The sequence below is a fragment of the Peromyscus maniculatus genome, chromosome 6 (assembly GCF_049852395.1).
Source record: "Peromyscus maniculatus bairdii isolate BWxNUB_F1_BW_parent chromosome 6, HU_Pman_BW_mat_3.1, whole genome shotgun sequence".
Taxonomy (NCBI): domain Eukaryota; kingdom Metazoa; phylum Chordata; class Mammalia; order Rodentia; family Cricetidae; genus Peromyscus; species Peromyscus maniculatus.
This window is the reverse complement of record NC_134857.1, coordinates 119,477,356-119,497,781: the sequence shown is the minus strand read 5'-3', so window position 1 is coordinate 119,497,781 and position 20,426 is coordinate 119,477,356. Positions and strand designations below refer to the sequence as shown.

General features: G+C 36.6%; 1 long non-coding RNA gene across 2 annotated transcripts in view; it reads right to left on the bottom strand.

Moving 5' to 3' along the window:
• LOC143274003 (uncharacterized) overlaps positions 1–20,426 on the bottom strand; it is a 33,508-nt gene that overhangs the window by 4,567 nt on the left and 8,515 nt on the right. Inside the window, exons 2-4 of one of the 2 annotated variants that reach the window (XR_013052396.1) lie at positions 7,047–7,120; positions 5,594–5,753; positions 1,425–5,468 (exon numbers count right to left, since the gene is read on the bottom strand). This is a non-coding gene — a long non-coding RNA (uncharacterized LOC143274003). The remainder of the gene's footprint in view (positions 1–1,424; positions 5,469–5,593; positions 5,754–7,046; positions 7,121–20,426) is intronic. The other variant, XR_013052397.1, reaches the window with a different exon arrangement.

The following is a 20,426-nucleotide window of genomic DNA, read 5'->3' as shown; positions in this document are numbered from 1 at the left end:
TTAAAGCTACTCATTTATGTGAGGAACCATATATTCCCAATCCTATTGTCTTCTAAACATAAAAATAAAATAAATTTTCCATTGTTTATCCTATTCCTTTGAAGTCAAAAGAAAAGTTACTGTGGAATTGTCTTTACAGAGCAACACTTTAAAATTCATCTTTGTTACAAGCAAAAGCACTAGATAAGTACAGATAAAAAAATCTCTGGGAATGCAATTTAAAAAGCTTTCATGATTTCGTACTTATCTTCAGGAAATAGTTTTCGTGCCATTAGCAGGTACTAATTGCCTGGTATCATTAAGATACGATGGTAACACAAAAGGAATTAACCCTGGATTTCTATCTATAAAACAGAATATTTTTATTGCCAGGTACATCCCGGTAATAGAGTTCATTCAGTTCTCTAAACATGCCAAGATATTTAGTTGCATTTGCAAGATTGCAATACGAGTTAATGAGGATGCAATCATCAGACTCATGTTTACATGCTCTTCCTCTTGTTTTTATTTTCAGCTTCTTTGTGTCTTATTTTCTATGATAGATGCTACTCTGCCTAACTCTTCTGTTTCATCCAAACAAACTATGTAATAAATAAAATTGTTATACAAGAATGAGAATTGTTTATTCTTCCCTTTGAACCATTCAACCCACCTCTGTGACAGACAGCAGAGTGAGGTCAAAGGAAGGCTGAGAGACATCATGAACTCATCAGAAAAATCACACAATAAGGTTGGATATTATAAACTAGAATTATATTAGCATTCTGGTCACTAAATCTTCTTAATTTAATTTTATTTTATTTCAACCTTACATTATAGTAATTGTACAGCAAACACATTCCCTGCCTTTCTGTTCTAGGGAAAATAAACCCTTATTCTAAAGCAAGTCAACAATTTAAACTTTCAAAGTCAAATATATCACTCATATTAAACATATCAGTTTTCTCCCAATTTTTTGTTTGTCTTTTCTTCGAATTCTTTAAGGGTAGTTTTCATTGCCTCTTTAAAAGCTTCTGTCATCTTGTTAAAGTCATTTTTAAGGTCTATTCCTTTTGCTTTTTCTGTTTTGGGATGTTCGGGTCTTGTTGATGTAGCGCCACTAGGTTCTGATGGTGCCATATTAGTCTTTATGCTGTTGACTATATTTTTGCACTGGCGTGTATCCATCTCTTCCTCCACTCCCTGCGAGTGCTGTCTGTGTCTGAGGGAGCCTCTTTTGGTCTAATGGAAGCTTTTAGTCCAATCTGTACCCAACTGGAGCAGGGTGTGCTTAGGTCTCCAGTTCACGGGCGTCGCAGTGCGCTGTTTTCTTGGCAAGGGGGCCTGGTAAGTGGCAACTGGCTGGACCCTGTGGCCCCAATGGCTTGGAGGAGGGGCCTAGGGGATATAGACCTGGTCTTCCCATTCTAGAGATGGGGTCTTACCTGATCCCAATCGGTGCAGGGTGGGCTTTTCTTTCCGGTTTTCACTGGTGTCACAGGGGGCTGTTTTCTTGGCCAGGAGGCGGGGGAAAGGGCAGCCAGCCAGTAACTGGGGCTCCAATGGCTTGGGGGATGGGAACAGGATCTAAACATGTCATTTTTATACCCAAGAAAAGAAATAAATACAGTCAGTATCTTATTTCCACAGTTCCATGCTCCTGTAGACCACTATAAAATAGTGAATTATGTAAGATCTGCTATATGTTAGTCTCAGCCTTTCATTCTGTTTTCCTTTTATAAAAATGTGTTCATTGTACAGTCAAATAAAGCCACTTAGGCTGACAACACAAATGTGAAGACTGGGAAACAGAGATCCACATTTTAAAATTTAGCTAAGTGCTTTGTATTTTGTTAGGGTCTAGTGGTCATGATATACTGGAGAAATGTAAAGACAATGCCTATATGTAATCCACTACAAAATACAGACTAGAGGCATTGAGAGCTTTCGAGGAAGGTCTTCCTACTGGAAATATATAATACATCACTGAAACAAAGAAATTGTAACTAGATCTTTGGATATGGTTAAGATTGTGTGAGAAGAAATAATTCAAGTACAGGAATTTCATGAGCTTTGACACAGGCAAATTATTAAATTTGACTGAAAATATCATGAAAGGAATTGCTAAAATATATATTTAAAACTGGGTAATTTGAGTGAACTCAAAAAGTGACAAAACTGTATTAACATTTTAGTTTTAAGAAGCCATTCAGCTTTTTGAATTGTGCATAAAATGGAGGAGATTAAACTAATATTTATACTTTGACCTCTTTTCAATGCTATTCTGATTATTCACAATTACTCACTATCATAATCAAAGGGGAGTCATGATCTTGACTATCAATTATCTCTGATTTAAATAATAAATTTAAAACAGAAATACATATGAAATATAACATACCTTGGAAATTACATTTTAACTGCATTTTCTGGTCCATTTGAGCAAAAGTGAAATAACACGTGTGCAGTAAACACCTAGGGCTATCTGCTTTAGTTGACTATGATGACTGTGGTATGACAATGCAGGGTCACGTGCTTGGGGTAACGAGAAGATGATAATAATTCTTGCCTTTAGCTTGAGGCACTGTTTCATCCCCATGTATAACTGTTGTTACTCTTATTTTCTTAAGAAAAAAAAACGTAACTGGAAATTATATTATTGCTTTGAAGTATACTGAACAAATACATCAGTATTTATTTCACTGCGTTCAGGTTGTTTGTGGAAACTGGGAACATGAATTTTGAGTGATACAAATTATATCCTTTCTCTGATAGGCCAGGCTATAAACAAAACATAGAGACTGTTCACCATGTGCCGAGACTTTTTATAGTTTCATATGTGAAATCTGCATGATTTCTCCTTGTGACCACTTCATTGGTAAAATCATGAAGTACTTTAGTTTGAGTATAAAAACTTACAAACACACCCACCAAGGTTTTAGGTGTTCCTTCCTTTGTATGACACCATTTCAGTCTAAGACATAACTTGACACAATGAGGCTGACACTGAGGAATAAAAATTAAAAAAAAGACTGGCAAATATAAAGAATGGGAAATTTGCCTGCTTGGGGGTTACTGTTGAGAGATATAGTATGTAAATATATATGTAGATATAATATATAAAATTTATCCATCTCATTTAGATAGTGACAGATTATCAGCCTTTATTTTAACATACATTTTTGACTGGACATATCTCTGGAATTAATAAATTCAGTACTTGAAGATTTATTTCATTCTTCCCTTTCAGGTACACTTCTAAAGAAAGTCTTGTGAGTCCTTTAGAATTTAATTAAATACTGTTAATTCTACCATAGAATTCTTAGATATGTATTTATAAGGAATTTTCTTTCATTATTCAATATTAGAAATAGATTGTAAAATATACCATGTAAGTTTTGTTGTTTAATGTATAATTTCCACTATAGAATGTAGACACAGTTTCCAAATCATGGCTCTGCTAACATTTTGAATAATACATAATTTTGCTGCCCTGAAAAGTATGGAATGCCTAGCAGTATCCCTGTCCTTGCTAAAATTGAGAGTATGAATAATTTACAAACATTTCCAAATTGTCAAATATCATATGTTTGAGAATATCTAATTGTCAACAATTATGTGATGAATCATCAGTAAACTTTGCTCCTTAAAGAGAGGCATTTGTGCCACAGTATCCATGAGTCAAATATTTGACAACATAGAACATGTTCTACTTAAGAACCTCTTGACTCAGTTAAGTTTTGGGGAAGATATGGGGTCTCATTTGAAGGTTCATCTGGAGAAAGATCCTCCTCTGGGCTCATGTAGCAATTGGAAGCATTCCATTCTGTAGAATCACTCCTGTGGACACTGGAGCATAATGTAAATATTCTTGCTGGCTATTGGCTGAAGGTCAAATATTATTTTTAATCCATATTGACCTCTCTGACATGCAAGCATTCTTTATGAAATTCTGGAAGTTGAGAATGTAATACTGAGAATATACCAGCCTGACAGGTATCACAATCTTTTGTGATCTTATTGGAGTGATACCCCTTTATTAATGTTAGATTCTATCAATATGAATAAAGTTATTCAATAGAGGTGGACACCTTATGCCATGAACAGCAGATTAGATATATCTGGGATGGTCATATAAGCTTCTTTCTTAACAAATATTTTAGTAAAACATTATAGCTATCTGACTATGTCAATATTACTTGGGTCTTTTTGAAGCAATTACAACTACCTTGCACAGCTGCCCAACACTGAGAAGAATAATGCATATTCTATACGATTAGAATGTATTTATGAAGAACTAACTACCAAGTAAAAGAAATTTGGGGGTGACAAGTTAAATCTAAATTGTTAGAGTAGAGGTAGTCCTACAAGGTGATGGCAAATGGTTATGTTGAAACAGGCTCTACATGTAAATAAGATGAGGAAGGAGAATAAAGTTAAGCAAAAGAAAAACAAAACAAAACAGTTTGTGCTTTCAAGTTAACTACTCCAGTCCCTTCAGCTAACAGGAAAAGAAATAGCTGAGTGGGGCAGCTTGGCTCGATATTGAGTTCAAAGTTGTTTCAGAGAAGTCTCTTCTATCACATTTCCCAAGGTCCAGCCTCTTTTAGCATCACAGCTCATAGTGAGCAGTACATTGTATTTCATGGCACAGCACAGACATGAACATATACACACCACTTCGGTAATCATTTCATGACTTCCCAATCTATACTGAGTCCATCCTAGTATAATCTAATCTTCTTCCTGATTACACTATTATATGCCATTTCATTTCAAAAGGGATGGCCAAGATCTACTGAATCATTAAATTGATTTCATGTCCCACTAATTAGTATTGATTGTCTGTTTGGAAAGCACTCACCCACTCCAAGATGCTCATGTTCTCCTCATAAGTAATTATATCCATGGGATCTAGTCAGCATTTGGAGGCCTCATTAGAAACCCTTCCATGCTGCTTTCCTGGGTGTCTAAGCATTACAGCCTCTACTATAATCTCACTTATTTTCTACAAAATCCATAGTTGAAGCGGTCAGGGATGACTTTTTTATACCAGAAGTTCAGCAAATAAAAATAATTTATGTCATTTAACATAGTCCAAAAGTTAATAAAACAGAGAGAGAAAGAAAACACAAGACTCCATTGGGTCAAACATGTTGACATTATTATGTCATAATCTTAAGTGTGGTTTTGCTCAAGACATGGCCAGGATAATTTCTTTCCTATTAAAATGTGATATGCTAGAAGTGTACTTCAAAATATAGATGATTGCATGTTATCAAACCCAAGTATCTCCATCAGTTCTGTCAGTGGGTTTTGCACTGATCCATCAACCACCCAGGTATTTTGGGTGAGCCCAGCATCTGTGAACAAGTCAAAATTCAGGAAAGTGAGCTGTGGTCTTGGAGGTCAGTTGGGGCTAACTGGCCCATTACATTATGTCCTGGAGAACTTGGCCTCATTAGCACTTTGAATGCTGACCCAATGATCTATGCAAAGAAAGTGAAACAGTTCAGGATTATTAGGACCTTTGGATCAAGTACAAGGTTAGAACTATTTCTTAATGTTAAAAAGTTTTATACAATTGCTTAAATATTACAGCAAAAGTACATACCTCTGCATTTCTGGGAAGCTGATAGGGAAGATAAAAATGGCTGGAGCATATATTACATAGATTAAAATCCTTGGAAGTACTGTTCAAGTTTTAAATCTATGGCTTAGAAATTCAGTCCACATGCAGTTTTAGAATACTTTGTTCTCAATACAAATCATGTCTATACGGGGTATGAAAAGGATGCAATCTCAGTTTCCCAGGGTATTTTCCCCCTGCTATACTCTTTGCATGTTATAAATGAAGACTGTTAAGGAAGTTAAGAAACAACCTCAGAAGAGGTAGAGACACAATCATCATTCCCCTCTTTTTCTAGCTTTGACTCTCATTCACTTTGATTTTTGTTTTCATTTGATATATTTAGTAAACATGGCACATAATGCCATTAAAATTACTAGTTAGTATGCTGATAGTAGCAATTACCCTGCATTTTTTTATTTCTAATGTATATATGAATGACAAAGTAATGTTAACCTAGTTAATATTTGTAAAGAAATAAGTAGTCCACTGGATTTACTAGTGCCTTGCAAATTATCACTCTCATTTTAAAAATGATACTTGGTAGCTGCATTTCATCTTGCTATCCCTTGTTTGTTAAAATAATGTTGAATAGATGCTAAAGAGATCTTGTAACAGGTCAGGCTGTGAGTTCCAAAGATGAGTGATAACTCAGAAGCAAATCTGGATACAAGTTGGTGATAGTATCTGGAGCAGAATTTTTAAATAATACAAAAATCAATAATAAACAATATAAAATATAGCTTGCAGAAGATATTTCAATAGCTAGAAACTTAGAAGAATTTGAGAAAATAGGGTAGAAAGGTCAGGTACACCCTCATGCAATTTTCTACAATATTTATATTTTATATGTATGTTCCACAGACTCAAAGCCAGGAAATTTAACATTAGCAAAATGAAGGAAAGTAATTTTATGCTATTACTACATTTCAGTACCTACACCAAAATCAACTCTTTTACAGCCACAAAAACTTTTCTTTCCTTTAATCTCTCATTACATTTTAGTTTACAATAAAATAATCATGAGTACTTCTTGAACATGGAAGTACATAAATACATGCTGTAATTTTCAACCAAAAAACAACATTTGGAAACTTCTAAAATGGAATTTTATTGTATTTGCCCATATTTTTACTGTCTTTAGATTTTTCTTCACAATTTGTTTCTAAACTATCTCACATGTTTTCCTTTATGTGACAGTTTTGTGAGCATTTTCCCCAAAGGATTTCTCCCAGAGGTAGAAGTCTGAGTGATTTGATTCCTTTTCTCCTACAGAAAGGTATCCCCTTTTTCATAATATCTAATCTAGTATTCCCGAATCTAATATCCTTTGTTGAGTTCCCTGCCTGACCATGACCAATAACAACTTGCAATCAAACCCCCTAAATAATGATACATAAACATAATACACCAAACAACCCAAAACCACCCACCTCACCTCTTGGGAATGTGGATGTAGTATTTTCTTGACTGTTTCCTGTTGTCTGGGGGTCACAACATCTTTAGGGAACCCTGAGAAAATTGAAATAATGGTCAAGTCCTGGTAGAGCTAGCTATTGCCCAGCTTTTGTGGGATGGGAAAGTGCAGGTCTTATATAAAGTCCTTACTAGAGTAGTCTATGGGGCTGGACCATCTCAGCTAGCTGCCTTGAAGTTTTCCTGAGCAGTTTGTAGTCCAAAGCTTATCTTTGGATGGTATTTGTCAGAATAATGGTGTTGCCATAATCCAGGTAGAGTCATCATAGGGCCCTATCATCCTTTTGAAGACTTCAAAGGTCACTGTTAGGAATGGTCATGGTTCACTGCAGAAAACTTAAACATTTTAAATGTCATATGCATCAGATTTTAATGAGATTAAAGGACCACAGTCTATTAAATACATTTGGGTATACAAGCTTAATTCCTAGTTACCTGATTCAGACTCAAGCTCGAAATCATGTACAGGAAGCTAGATGAAGCCTATTTCTAGAACTAGGTAGTACCCTATATGACCATTAATATCAAGACAGAAAGTTTAATCTTATAAATTAATTATATATTAATCTTAGAAATTTTGATATAATATATATACCTTAAGAAAAGTTTTAGCCGGGCGGTGGTGGCACATGCCTTTAATCCCAGCACTCAGGAGGCAGAGCCAGGTGGATATCTGTGAGTTCGAGGCTAACCTGGGCTACCAAGTGAGTTCCAGGAAAGGCGCAAAGCTACACAGAGAAACCCTGTCTCAATAAACCAAAAAAAAATAAAAATAAAAAAAAAGAAAGAAAGAAAGAAAGAAAAGTTTTAAAGAGTCAAAATAAAATAAAATCAAAGAATTATGAGATTAAAGGGAATAGAATAGCCCCTGAATTTGGGGCTTTCTTCTCTCCCATACCAGGTGGCTTTTCTGACATGAGAAAGAGATTTGGATTTTCCTTTAACAAGCATGCTTGAGTTTAGAGAAGGAAAGAGCCATGCTCAAACTCCAAAGCCAACTTTAACTTTTAATTGAACTGAGACTACAAAAAGACCATTTGCCTTATATGTCTGTAGAGAACAGCAGAATATAACATTTGGGAATATTTATGAAATTTTATCCAGTTGGGTATGTGTAATATAATTAGGCCAGTTTACTCTTTCTCTTGGGACATTTTTCAAGATGATTCATCCTTTTCCTTCAAATGTCTCATTTGCCTGGTGGTCTTCAGATTCCTTAGTTGGAAGCCTTTATTCTCTGGGAAAGACCAAAAAAAAAAAAACCTGCCCCAACCCTACCTTTGGGGAGTTTTGATTTTTGGCAGCTTATATATGATTAAATGAAAGTCATTTGTTGGTCTTATAAGTTAGTTTAGATTGAATGGCCACACTATTTGAACTATCATCTCTTCTAATCAAAAGGCCACTCCTGTTTGATTTAATCTTTACCAATTTTGATGATATCCAAGCTTTTCTTCCCCAATGGAAAAAGCAAAACCTCTTCCCAAATGTAACACATATCCTGGTTTCCATTCTGAGGTCAATACATCTTTAAAATACACAGGCTGACCTAATTCAAAGTTTTTTTCTACTATCCAGTGTCTCTCTTCAGGTATCGTTCCTTTATCATTAGTATTTTAAAAAATTAAAGGTAATAAAGCATTATGTAATCTATATCTAGGGGTTTGTATTACCCTTTTCTGTTTATTAAGCTTGTCTTTTAAAGTTTCATTAGACCTTTCTATAACTGCTTGTTCTGTAGGATTCTGTCATATCTGTAATATGTTTTATGTTGTAATATGCACAAAAAAAATGTGTTTCATTTTACTAGAAACATATATTGGAGCATTGTCAGTCTTAATTTATAGAGTATTCCCATGATGGCCATAACTTCTAATAAATGGGGGATTACAGAATCAGCCTTTTCAAAACTCAAAGCAGTAACCAATTTAAATCCTGAATATGTACCTATGATACAGTGCACATATTTTAATTTTCTAAACTCTGTAAAAGGAAACACATCCCCATTTACCAAATTTCATTTTTTGAGTACCTTTTGGGTTACTACTTGAAGATAGTAGAGTTTAGTTACACAAAGAACAAGTAGAACATTTTCTTTTAATTTTGCTTGCTTATTACCAATTAATATGTATTTTTAAATCTTTGCTACTAACATTGTGTTTATTATGAAATTCTGAGGCTTCTAGCACATTTCCTAAGTTCAAGGAAAATTATATAAAACATCTCATCACTAAATTTCTGAAAAATGAAAAAAACATTATGCTTTGTTTGGTATAGTGATATCACAATAAATAAAAATTTAAAGCAATTTTTATTTTTAATTTTTTTCCTTTGGAAGAAAATTACATTTATTTTATTTATGTATTGGTTTTTTATTAATATTTTTTCATTCATTTTACATACCAACCACAGATCCCTTCTCTTCCCTTCTCCTTCTCCCTTTCAACCTCCCCCTCTAAACCACCCCCCATTACTTCCTCTGACAAGGTAAGGCCTCCCATGGGGAGTCAGCAGAGCCTGGTACATTCAGTTGAGGCAGGTCCAAGCTCCTCCCCCTGCATCAAGGCTGTGTAAGGTGTCCCACTTTAGGTAGTGGGTTCCAAAAAGCCAGCTCATGCACCAGGAATGGATCCTGATCCTACTGCCAGGGGGCTCCTTAAGCAGATCAAGCTACACAACTGTTCCTTATGCAGAGGGCCTAGTCCACTCCCATGGAGGCTCCACAGCTGTTGATCTAAAGTTCATGAGTTCCCACTAGTTGGTTTGGTTGTCTCTGTAGGTTTCCCCATCAAGATCTTGATGTCCCTTGCTCATAGAATTCCTCTTATGTCTCCTTAATACACAACAAAATTTACATCTGTAATTCTCTTTATGTAAACTGTTCTTCAGTATTTTATTTACATTGTTTAGGCAACAATAACCCAATCAATAACTATATTATTCTAAATTTACAAAACCAAGGCTCTCTCTTCCCAGTGAACACTGGATTTTTATCTTCCTTGCCTGGCAACCATGCCCACACTGAGGAATTCTCCATGGAAAATCTTTTTTGAATAAATGCATACTGTTATCTCATAAGTCACTGAAATTAACATTGAACACTTAAATTGGGGTTTGTATATTTACTGAGTAGAGGAAGTTTACTTCTTAGGATCACAAACATGGCCCCTTGGCCTTGCCCAATGGTTCTCAACATCATATGCATCAAAAAAAAATGCACAGAAAGTGGCTTAAAACCCATATTTCTGGGACTCTTCCCCAAAGTATCTGGCTTAGTTAGTTTAAGATAGGGATCAGAACACAGCATTTCTCAGTAACTTTATAAATGCTTCTACTGCTAGTGTGCTTATTGGCATACCCTGGAGGACTCACACTTGGTACAGGAAGCTACATCTTTTTTTTTGCCCAATTGTCCTGCTATTTGTTTATTTCCCACACACTCCCATTCCCTCCTTTTCATTTCCTCTCCTATCTCCAAACAGTTATTTCCTCTGGAATTCACATGATCTTTCTTTACAAAACCTACTAACTCCATTTAGTGCTGCCTGTCTGTGCCAGTGTGTAGAGCTGTCTGCAGGAGGATGGACAGCCTCACAGGGGCTGCATCCTGAATTAAAGCTGATTCTCCTCCCCCAGTAGTCATTTTGACAATTTTTCCTCAACTAGAAGGAGAGAGTTCAAGAACTCTTCCCCGTACAAACTGGGATTCTGGTTGGCTTCATCTAGTGCAGGTCACACGCAAGCATTTACAGCTGCTGTGAATTCATTTGTACAATGATGTTGTCTTATTGAGCAAATACTGTTTTGTTTCACTACAGATCCCAGTTACCACTGGCTCTTAAACAATTTCTACCCCTCTTCTGTGACGAACTGCAAACTTTGGAGGCAGGGAAATGATATAGGTAAACTATTTAGGACTCAAGAGCCTTATTCTTTGTGGGTTGACCAGTTGTTGGACTCCATTAATGCTATTGCTGCGGAAGAAAGCCAGATGAGGGCTGCAATATGCACCAATCTGGTGGTGTGAGGAAGGGACACAAGATAGGCATCTTAAAAAAAAAAACTGAAGGAGTAAGGGATTCCTTAGGCCAAACAGTTTGTAATTAATTTAACCTCTGTGTGTTTATTTGGGACCAAGTGGCTTTGAGACACATGAAAACTTCTGGTTACGCCTATCAAAGCAGCATCACAAGCATGAGATCCAATCTCAGTTGTATTTTGGATCCATTCATCTGTGGGTGTTGATTTGCCTTTAAAGGCCTAATTGCCATTTTGCTTCTGAATTAGCATTTTCAAAAGCCAAAGATTCAATTAATATTTGTCTGACTTTTGGATCTGATAATCTATTTACAGATGAAGTAAATGTTTATAAAAAAAAATCAGTGAAGACTTCTTTTGGGCCTTGTGTAGTTTTAGTAAATGATTCAGTCCTCTTTCCTGATTCTTTAACCCTGCCCCAAGCATTCAAAGCTGCTATATGAAATAAGAGCTAAGGTGTGATCACCAAACATAATCTGCTTTGCAAATCATCATACTGGCCTTCTCTGAGAAGCTGTTCTTTGGAAATTTCAATACCTCTAGCCACACTTTTCTGTTCTATGACCCTAGCTTCCTCTATCCACCATGTTTTCCATTTTAACTGAGGACCAGATTCCAATACTGCTATAGGTATATCTTTCCAGTCTTGAGGAATAATTCTGTTCCAAGTTGCCCATGAATTTAATATCTGCTTTATAAAAGTTGAATGTAGACCATATGAAAGAATTGCTTCCTTAAATATCTTCAAGTCTAATATTTCTATAGGATCCCAATTAACTTCTGAATAGCCTTGGAGGTACATACCATCAGGTGATCACTCTTAAATAATAAACTGGATAAACTAAGTTTGGTTTTCTAATAACCTTGGGATGCTCCTCTTCGGTTTCATAGTGTAATGGTGTGGTTCAGCTCTAAATTCCACTGTCTGTCAGTACTTTTTTTATTTTTGTTAGTAGTTCTTTCTAAGGGTTATATCTTATCAGTCATTTTTTTTGTATTTGGCACCAATATCAAACAGCTTTTTAAGGATAAAACATAAATTATCAAACTAATGGTGATTATAATAAATATTTTATCAATCCCAGATAAGCTGATTATCCCTTCATTTATTTTTCCCATCTTTAAACCATCTATTGTGGAACTGTGCAGAGAACTAACTCCCTGCATTGTAATACTGTTCCCTGTTCTTAATGTAGAGAACACTTTTTTAAAACTAGTTTCCCATCTTAAGAATTCCCAGGTGTCTCACCACATCTGCTGACAATGACAGTGAGGTGTGAGGCTGGCTGTCACTGTGCAGCGCAGCTGGGCAGAGAACATGGGTGGTGCATGGTCTTGCTGAGGGCAGCTGTAGCAGCTTACATATAGCTGGGGGCTGAGAACGTGCGGCAGTGGCCGCGATAGTAAGAGACCAAGCAGATGTCTAGGTGGCTGACCGGATGTGGCAGCACACTTAGGACGGGGCCCAGGAGAAGCCTGCAACCCACAGGGAGAGGAAGCCAGCTGCCTGAAAAGCAAACACGGGGGGACATGAGGCAGAAGCCCATGTGGCAGGAAGTGAGGGCACAGAGATGCCTGAAGGGCAGAGCCACTGCGGTGGCATTAGGGGCCCAGCTGCCTGTGGAGGTTGGAGATGAGAAAGGGAAGCAGGTGGAGGCTGCTGTAGAGAGGCTGCAATGGGAAAACCCCAGTCTCATGCAGCAGACTGAGGGGAGGGAGGAAGGGCCAGCTATAGCGGTAACTCAGATGGCTGAAGAGCCAGTGGCAAGTGGCTACCTCATAATCTGTTGCCCTAAGTTGGATGCCAGATGAGGCATTTATCTAGTTTTTCTTTATCAATAAAAATTTGGGGGTCAGATGTCAGATTAAGAACCTGAATGATCAGAGAAGTGGCAGAGAAGTCACCAGTGACCTCCTCTCTCTCATTCCTTGGTCCAAAAGGGGCCAAGACTCTCTCTAAGCCTAACTTTACTAACTTCTGTGTCTCTCTATCTGTCCACAGTCCTCCAAAACCTCTATGGCTAATTTCAGTCAGCTAATAGCTAGCTCTGCCCTCTCATTCAAAGCAAACTTTATTGTCAGTCTTGAGAGCATCGGAATGTGATCAATATATTCCACAACAGTTGGGAATTATATGATTGAATGCTGAATGTGTGTGACTATGACGTATGTATGTCTCTGTCTGTATGTGCATGTGTGTATGTGTCTACCTGTGTTTATGTATCCATATGTGTCTGTGTGTGTCTGTATATGTGCCTGTGTTTGTGTATGTGTGTTTCTTTGCCTGTGTTTGTGTGTGTGCCTATCTATGTATATATGTGTGTATATGTGTATTGTGTTTTTATGTTTTTCTATATGCTTGCATGTGTGTGTGTGCCTGTGTGTGTGTGTGTGTGTGTGTCTGTGTCTGTGTGTATGTCTGTGTTTGTGGCTCTGTGTATACTTGTGTGTATTTCTCTGTAACACAAATATTAAATGGTCTTATTAATAAAAAATCTGGGGCCAGATATTGGGGTAAATTCTGAAAGATTAGAGAAACAGAACAGGCCACCACCAACCTCACCTCACCAACTCCTTAGCTGATCTTGTTTCCTCAGACTGAAATCCTCTGAGTCCTCACCCAAATGAATCTCAGCTGAACTGCTCAAAAAGCCTCTAGTTCCTAGTCCTCATGCTTTATATACCTTTCTGCTTCGTGCCCTCACTTTCTGGGATTAAAGATGTGTGTCCTTCCCAAGCAAAGGCATGAGATCTCAAATGCTAAGATTAAAGGCATGTGCCACCATGCCCGGCTCTGTTTCCAGTGTGACCTTAAACTCACAGAGATCCATCTGGGTGATATAATTAAAGGTGTGTGCTACCACTGTCTGTCCTCTATGTCTAATCCAGTGGCTGTTCTGTTCTCTGATCCCCAGATAAGTTTTGTTTGTTAGGATACAAATAAAATATCATCACACTTGTCTGTTTTTGTGTGAGTTTGACTGAGTGTATGTTATGTACCCATATTTTGCAGGCACATTTTCTCATGGAGGCCAGAAGACAGTGTTCTGCTTCCATCATTTTCTGCCTTATTTCTTTTGAGACATGGTGTCTTAGTGAGCCTGGAGCTAGGGTGGATGGCCAGCAAACCCAAATGATTATCAATTCTCCTTTCTTGCTTCCACCCAAACCATCTTTTCAGGCATGAATGTCTACACCTGGCTTTTAACATAAATACAGATCCATACCCAGAACAGCACAGCAAACACTCTTAGGCACTAAGTCTTCTGCAGTCCTTAAATTGGATATCTTCTTTAGCTCAACTTTAAGTTAGCAGATGCTTTCATCTTGTTTAACAAATTTATTGATGTTTTTATTTGGTTTTAGTTATTGTAATTTTTAATCTACTATTTCAGTGTGTTTATATCTTATACTTTCTTGTTGCTTGGATGAAATCTTCTATGTTCAATGTGTTTAAATCATGTGAACATTCATAATTTCTCTTTGAAGCCTTTCTGTAATTGTTGCTTTAAAATCTTTGTCATTTTGGAGCTGGCCTCATTTCTCATTCTTGCTCATATTATTGTACATCTCTCATATAAGTACATCTCAACTGTATCCTGGATATTTGAAGTATTAAGTTATTAGACTATAGATATTATTTAGGTCTTTTTTAGGCCTCCTTTGGCACTGTGCCAGCAGAGACAAGTAGCCCACTGTCTGTTATGGAGAAAGGCCTCACTCCTTACGAGGTAGCACTGACACCTGGGGAACCTGCACTACACTGCCACTAGGAAAGAGGAAGTTCTCCAGCTTCCAGCAGTTTTCCCCCAGGGCATCTTGGGGTGGGGCAGGTCTGTTGGGGATGCACATTATTGATAGCAGTGCTCTGATTCTATGTGTTTAGCGTTTCTGAGCTTGGGGCATAGCCTTTCACTGTGGTGTTTGTCTTGAATATGACTGTTATCCTGAAATTTCCATTATGAAAATATCATCTTTTTTTTTTTTTGGTCCTATTCCTACAGTAAAGAGACTTTGTTTCTTAATATCTCCAGTTTGTTTGTCTGCCTTGATGTTTCCGTGTTCTGGCTTCTGCAGTTCCCAGTCCTGGGCAAAGTAAACAAAAGGAAAACCCTTTGCCATTGCTAGGTTCTGAAGGCTCATAGTTGTTTTTATGTCTTCTCTATTTTGTAATGTTTTCTATTGTCTGATTTAAACACATTCATTAAGAGTTTTTAGCTGTGCTTATTGGTATTAATAAGGAGAGATGAGTTTATTGTGCACATACTCAGAGTAGAAATCTCTACCCTGGCCTGTTTTGAAAGAATAATGCACTTCTAATAAATGTTCTTTTAATATTGTTAAATTCTTCATTGTAAAAGAGTATTTCATGGATGTAATTTCATACATTTGTTTAGTGTTACACAGATGTAGGATGAAATTTAAGAATTTCTGAGCTAGTTCAGTATTTAGTACTTCAGCACCTATTCAAGACTAATGACCTCACTTGTTTCTGCTGCTGCAATATTAGTGCTCAGGGGCTTCTGATCCCTTTATGTCACCTTTATCACTGTTAGCCATCAGTATGATGAAACAGCATCCAGAAGCTTTCTTCTCAAGTCCCTGAGGTGAAATACTAGCTCTATATTGTCCACAGCTTATAGTTGATAATAAATGCACAATGTGAATATTGTTCAATTAAATGACACAAAATGAACATTAGAAATCCCACTGTGTAGAAGATATGCTTATAATTACTAAACTTAAACGTTTGTGACAATACCTTTACACACAAATTCCAAATGTTATAATACAAATTCTGAATAATATAACTGATATCCATAAGTTTTATGATTATCCTCTTTACTCATGATTTTGGAGACAGTTCTTCATTAAGCAAAAGTATTGAACATACAATATGTAGGGGTTAGAGTTTATTCTTTCACTTATTTCAACTATTACCAAATATTAAGTAATGATTATTTGAAAGTTCTTGGAGATACAATGTTAGTAAAATACTTTATGGGCCCTCCAAGCTTCAAGACTTTGAAATTCCTTCAGGGAGATAAAGACAATATTTATGAGAGCATGTCAAATATGTCCCAGAAAAAGATGCAAGGACAGCCATCTATAATTTCAGTTTGACATTACCTCAAGACTTTTCCCAGAATCATTTATTCCTTTATCTCCCCCAGCTCATTCTCTTTGAAACCTCCTATCCATATGCCAAGTGTCAAGAGAAAGGTAAGTTTTCACTGAAGATAAACTTTTAGACAAGTAATTGATCAAATTTTTTTCTCAAAGTTTCATATTTCAACATCATCTACTTAAAATATCTTTGAAAAATATTTCCATTTCAATAAATTGCTAATTGTTCAAACAAGCATTTTTATAATCAATTTACAAAATAAATGCTATAAAGATCTGAGGGTCTCTGACTCCTCTCAGCAGGAACCTACTTATATAGGAGTGGGCATGGAAGTCTTCCCAGTCTTAATTTCCACTGGGCATCTGAGCTGTCACCATATGATCCTAGTGAATAGCAGCCTTGGCTTCAGAAACTTGTTCCAGCATCAACTTTGTCATGTCACACCTGCATGACTCTGAATTTAACCTCTTTAATCACTTTCTCTTATCTCTAGATGACTTTGTGGAGAATATTAATTCTAGTGAAACAGTAAAATTGTTTGTTATATTGCCCTTATGGTCTCTGTCAGACTTCAACTGAAAGCAATAGACAAAAGCTACTCCTAGAAAGGATGGGGTGTAAGGGCTAAATGGTAGGAGATATTCTCATATTAGATCATAAATAAGAATATTGATAATATAAAATAAGGGCACTATTACATAACTAGTAGAGTCATATGGCTTCACAGAAGTGAATAAATGGAGTCTGGCACAGGGCTTAAACCTAGCAATATACTACTCTTTTATGAGTGTGTTCCAGTAGCAACTGATGACTGAAGTGCATACCCTTAAAAGTGTGAGACTTAGAGTTAGACCACAACATGGATCTTCAGTATCACTGTGATAATTTTGCTTGAAAGTTTATATAACTTGTAGCATTTATGTAGCTCTACTTTCAGTGGGCTGTGGATTATGTTCATTATTTCCCATTCTTTCTCTTCCTAGTTTAAAACAATGCTTATGGTGCTGAGACAATTAAAACACAGATTACATTTTACAATAATGTCTTTTTTTCAAATATTCATTAGTCTCTAACACAAATTAAAATCATATTCATTTTTCTCTAACACAAATTGAAATCATCCTAACTTATTCCAATAAGGACACATGTCTGCCTGAGTACCAACAATAACATTGGTTTTGGTACTATACACATACAGACATTTAGGTTAGTGACAATTCCATAATATTCTAGGTAAAGTGAAATGAAATTCATTTAAAAGCTCCCAACATGATAAAGAAGATCATAAAATACACAAGATACACAGCAACAGATAAAAAGAAAAATTTCACCAAGCTGTCTCATAATTTCTGTCATTTATTAGAACAAGCATGGGTAAAAATCAGCTCTGAAAAAAATTCTACCTATGGCATAACTTTCTAATACACATTCTACTTAGAGTTTGATATTTCATGTCATTAGCACTCTTTGGAAATCTGAGATATAAAAAAAGAGACTCTAGTGTCAGCATCTTCAAACACCGTATAAGACTGGTATATTAGAAAGCTTCAGTATCATTATGATATAACCCCATTTCCCAAAGCCAGTATAAATGACCAATTACACTGTGTCCAAATGGGCTCAATAGACTTATAGAAGTGCTGTGAGAAGACAAATTCAGTATTACCATTCGAAGCACTCCTATACATAGTTCTAAAGCACATCTACTCTGTCCTTCCTCAACCTCACTGCTGCAGGATATTCTTCTGAACAGAAACCCTTTTCACTTTCCCCAACACTCACATTTTGCCCGGTGCGCTTGCTCTATTTCTTTAGAAGGCGAAGTACGTCATGTGAAAATTATCCCGTATTTAAGTACTTAAACAAATAAAGCTACAAAAATGATTCATTTTATAATCTTGACATTTCTGGCCAGAGCCAGGAAGCTAAGAGTAGACAGTGCCATGATGCTGAAGAGTGATTAGCAATTAGGATCATTTTAGCTGAAAGAAAATCACAGTTACAGTATCCTGTTTCTCTAGACGAGTTCCTCCATTAAAAGAGTGGATAGTGACATTGGCTAGTAAGAGTCATTAAAAGAAACCTAATACACTGTGCAAATAGAAAGATACTGCCAGAAATAAAGCTGTGCCTAAGAGCCCTGCCACTGTAGTTAGCAATAAAGAACAGTGGCATTTTGCACAGTAAATCAAATTTACTGTGATGTTGGGATGGAGAGATTGTTCTCAAACATGTTCTACCTCCTCCCCAAACACCTAATTGGTCACTGGAAATTACTGATCCAACATTGATGGCAGAGATGGAAAATGCATTTTAGAAATATTTTTATATTGTAAATATCAAGTGTTACCACATCATTTAGAAACTGTACTTTCTCAAACTTAATGAAGCTCATTATTCCTTCCAAACATACTAGTTACAGACTAGCACAATAGCAAAATTCCTACTTATAAGCCATTCACTGAGCTACAGTACAGAGTATATTCATGAATCGAGTCCAAGCAACCCCTTTAGGGGCTCACATAGAAGTTATAGTAAAAAAAGAATACACCCCTGGATCTGTTAGTCTTATCTTAGTTAAATATATATTGAGAGAAAGAAGATCCTCATCTTAGTTAAAAATATATCGAGAGAAAAAAAGATACTTATAACATCTTAGGATCTGGACTTGGAATCAATTTATGTTGAGAACAAAAATGTGTCTTTTACGAATATTTATAGGAAAGGATTTCAGATTATGTGCTCAGCACTGAATGGTACATTTTATTCTTATTAATGTTTCATAAACATTTGTATGAAAAACAATATGCTTTCCACTGCTTCTAAGTATTAAGTAGAATTATTGCAGCATCTGCTTCCAATGGTTGAGTGCACAAGCTTTCCATGCCTCATCGTAAATTCCACAATGCATTAAGATGTCATTAAATGTACCTCCTGTGATTGTCTCCTAATTTACATTCTTTGTAAATCATCAGGTAAAATTCAAGTGAACTGGGAATAATCTGCCCCGCTTTCCCTTCTGCCACGAACCAAATGTCATCCATATTCTTCACTTCGTTTTCAGTCTCCTCCAATGCTCCTTGGCTATGCTTTTCCAGGGAACGTGTACAAATGTAACAGTCATCAATGATTCTTAGATGGCCACAGTAATAGAATACACAGAAAGTTAGAAAGTTGGCTAGAACATTATAGACAAGATAGAAATCCTTGTCAAACTCACATCTCAGCTGTAAAGCAAGGGTGCCCCTCCAAGACCCAGCAAGTAGAAGACTGAAAGAAAGATGTAGGTTACAGCAGCCCTTTGCCCTCATTCCCATCTTTAATGCCCTCACTATGTGGTTCCCCAAATCACAGATTCTCAGTATGAGCTAGGACTGGTTCAATTCCCACCCAGTACAGGATTCCCACAGGTCACTGTTCCTCTGTTGCCTGAACATTTCTAGTAAAGGGAGTCTACAGATTTATAAGACTATCCGTCAAGCTTATGCTGTATGTAAACTCACTTCCCCCTCTCACTCTTGTTTTCCAGAGAGGAATAGTGACTTTTCTTCTCTCTTGGACTCATTTTCCCATTTTGATTGCTACTGTTTGGTCAAAGACAGTGCTATTGAGCTATTATAACATTCCTCTGATTTTTGTTGTCTTTGTCATTTACCTTGGAAAGAGCAATTGCTCAATGTAACATGGCTACCTGCCTGTATTATTTAGGGTTTCTATTTCTGTGAAGAAACAGCATGGCCATGGAAACTCTTATAAAGGAAAACATTTAACTGTGGCTGACTTACAGTTCAGAGATTTAGTACATTATCATCATGATAGGAAGCATGGTGGCACACGAACAGATATGATGGTAGAGAATATCAACAGAAAGAGAGAACGATACAGGACCTGGCTTGAACTTCTGAAACCCCAAAGCCCAGTAACATGCTTCCTCCAACCAATCCACATCTACTCCCATAAGGCCATACCTCTGAATCCCTGTCAAGTTGCTTCACTCCCTGATGACCAAGCAGTCAAGGAAATAGCCCAGGGGGCCATTCTTACTCAAACCACCACACTGCCTAAGTGAAAATTATGAGGATACTGTTATCAAAGTTAACAGGGAAGAGAATCTTTTGTGGAGAGATATACATCAACATCCCTATCACAATTTTTGAGAGTTCTTGTAAATGGCTT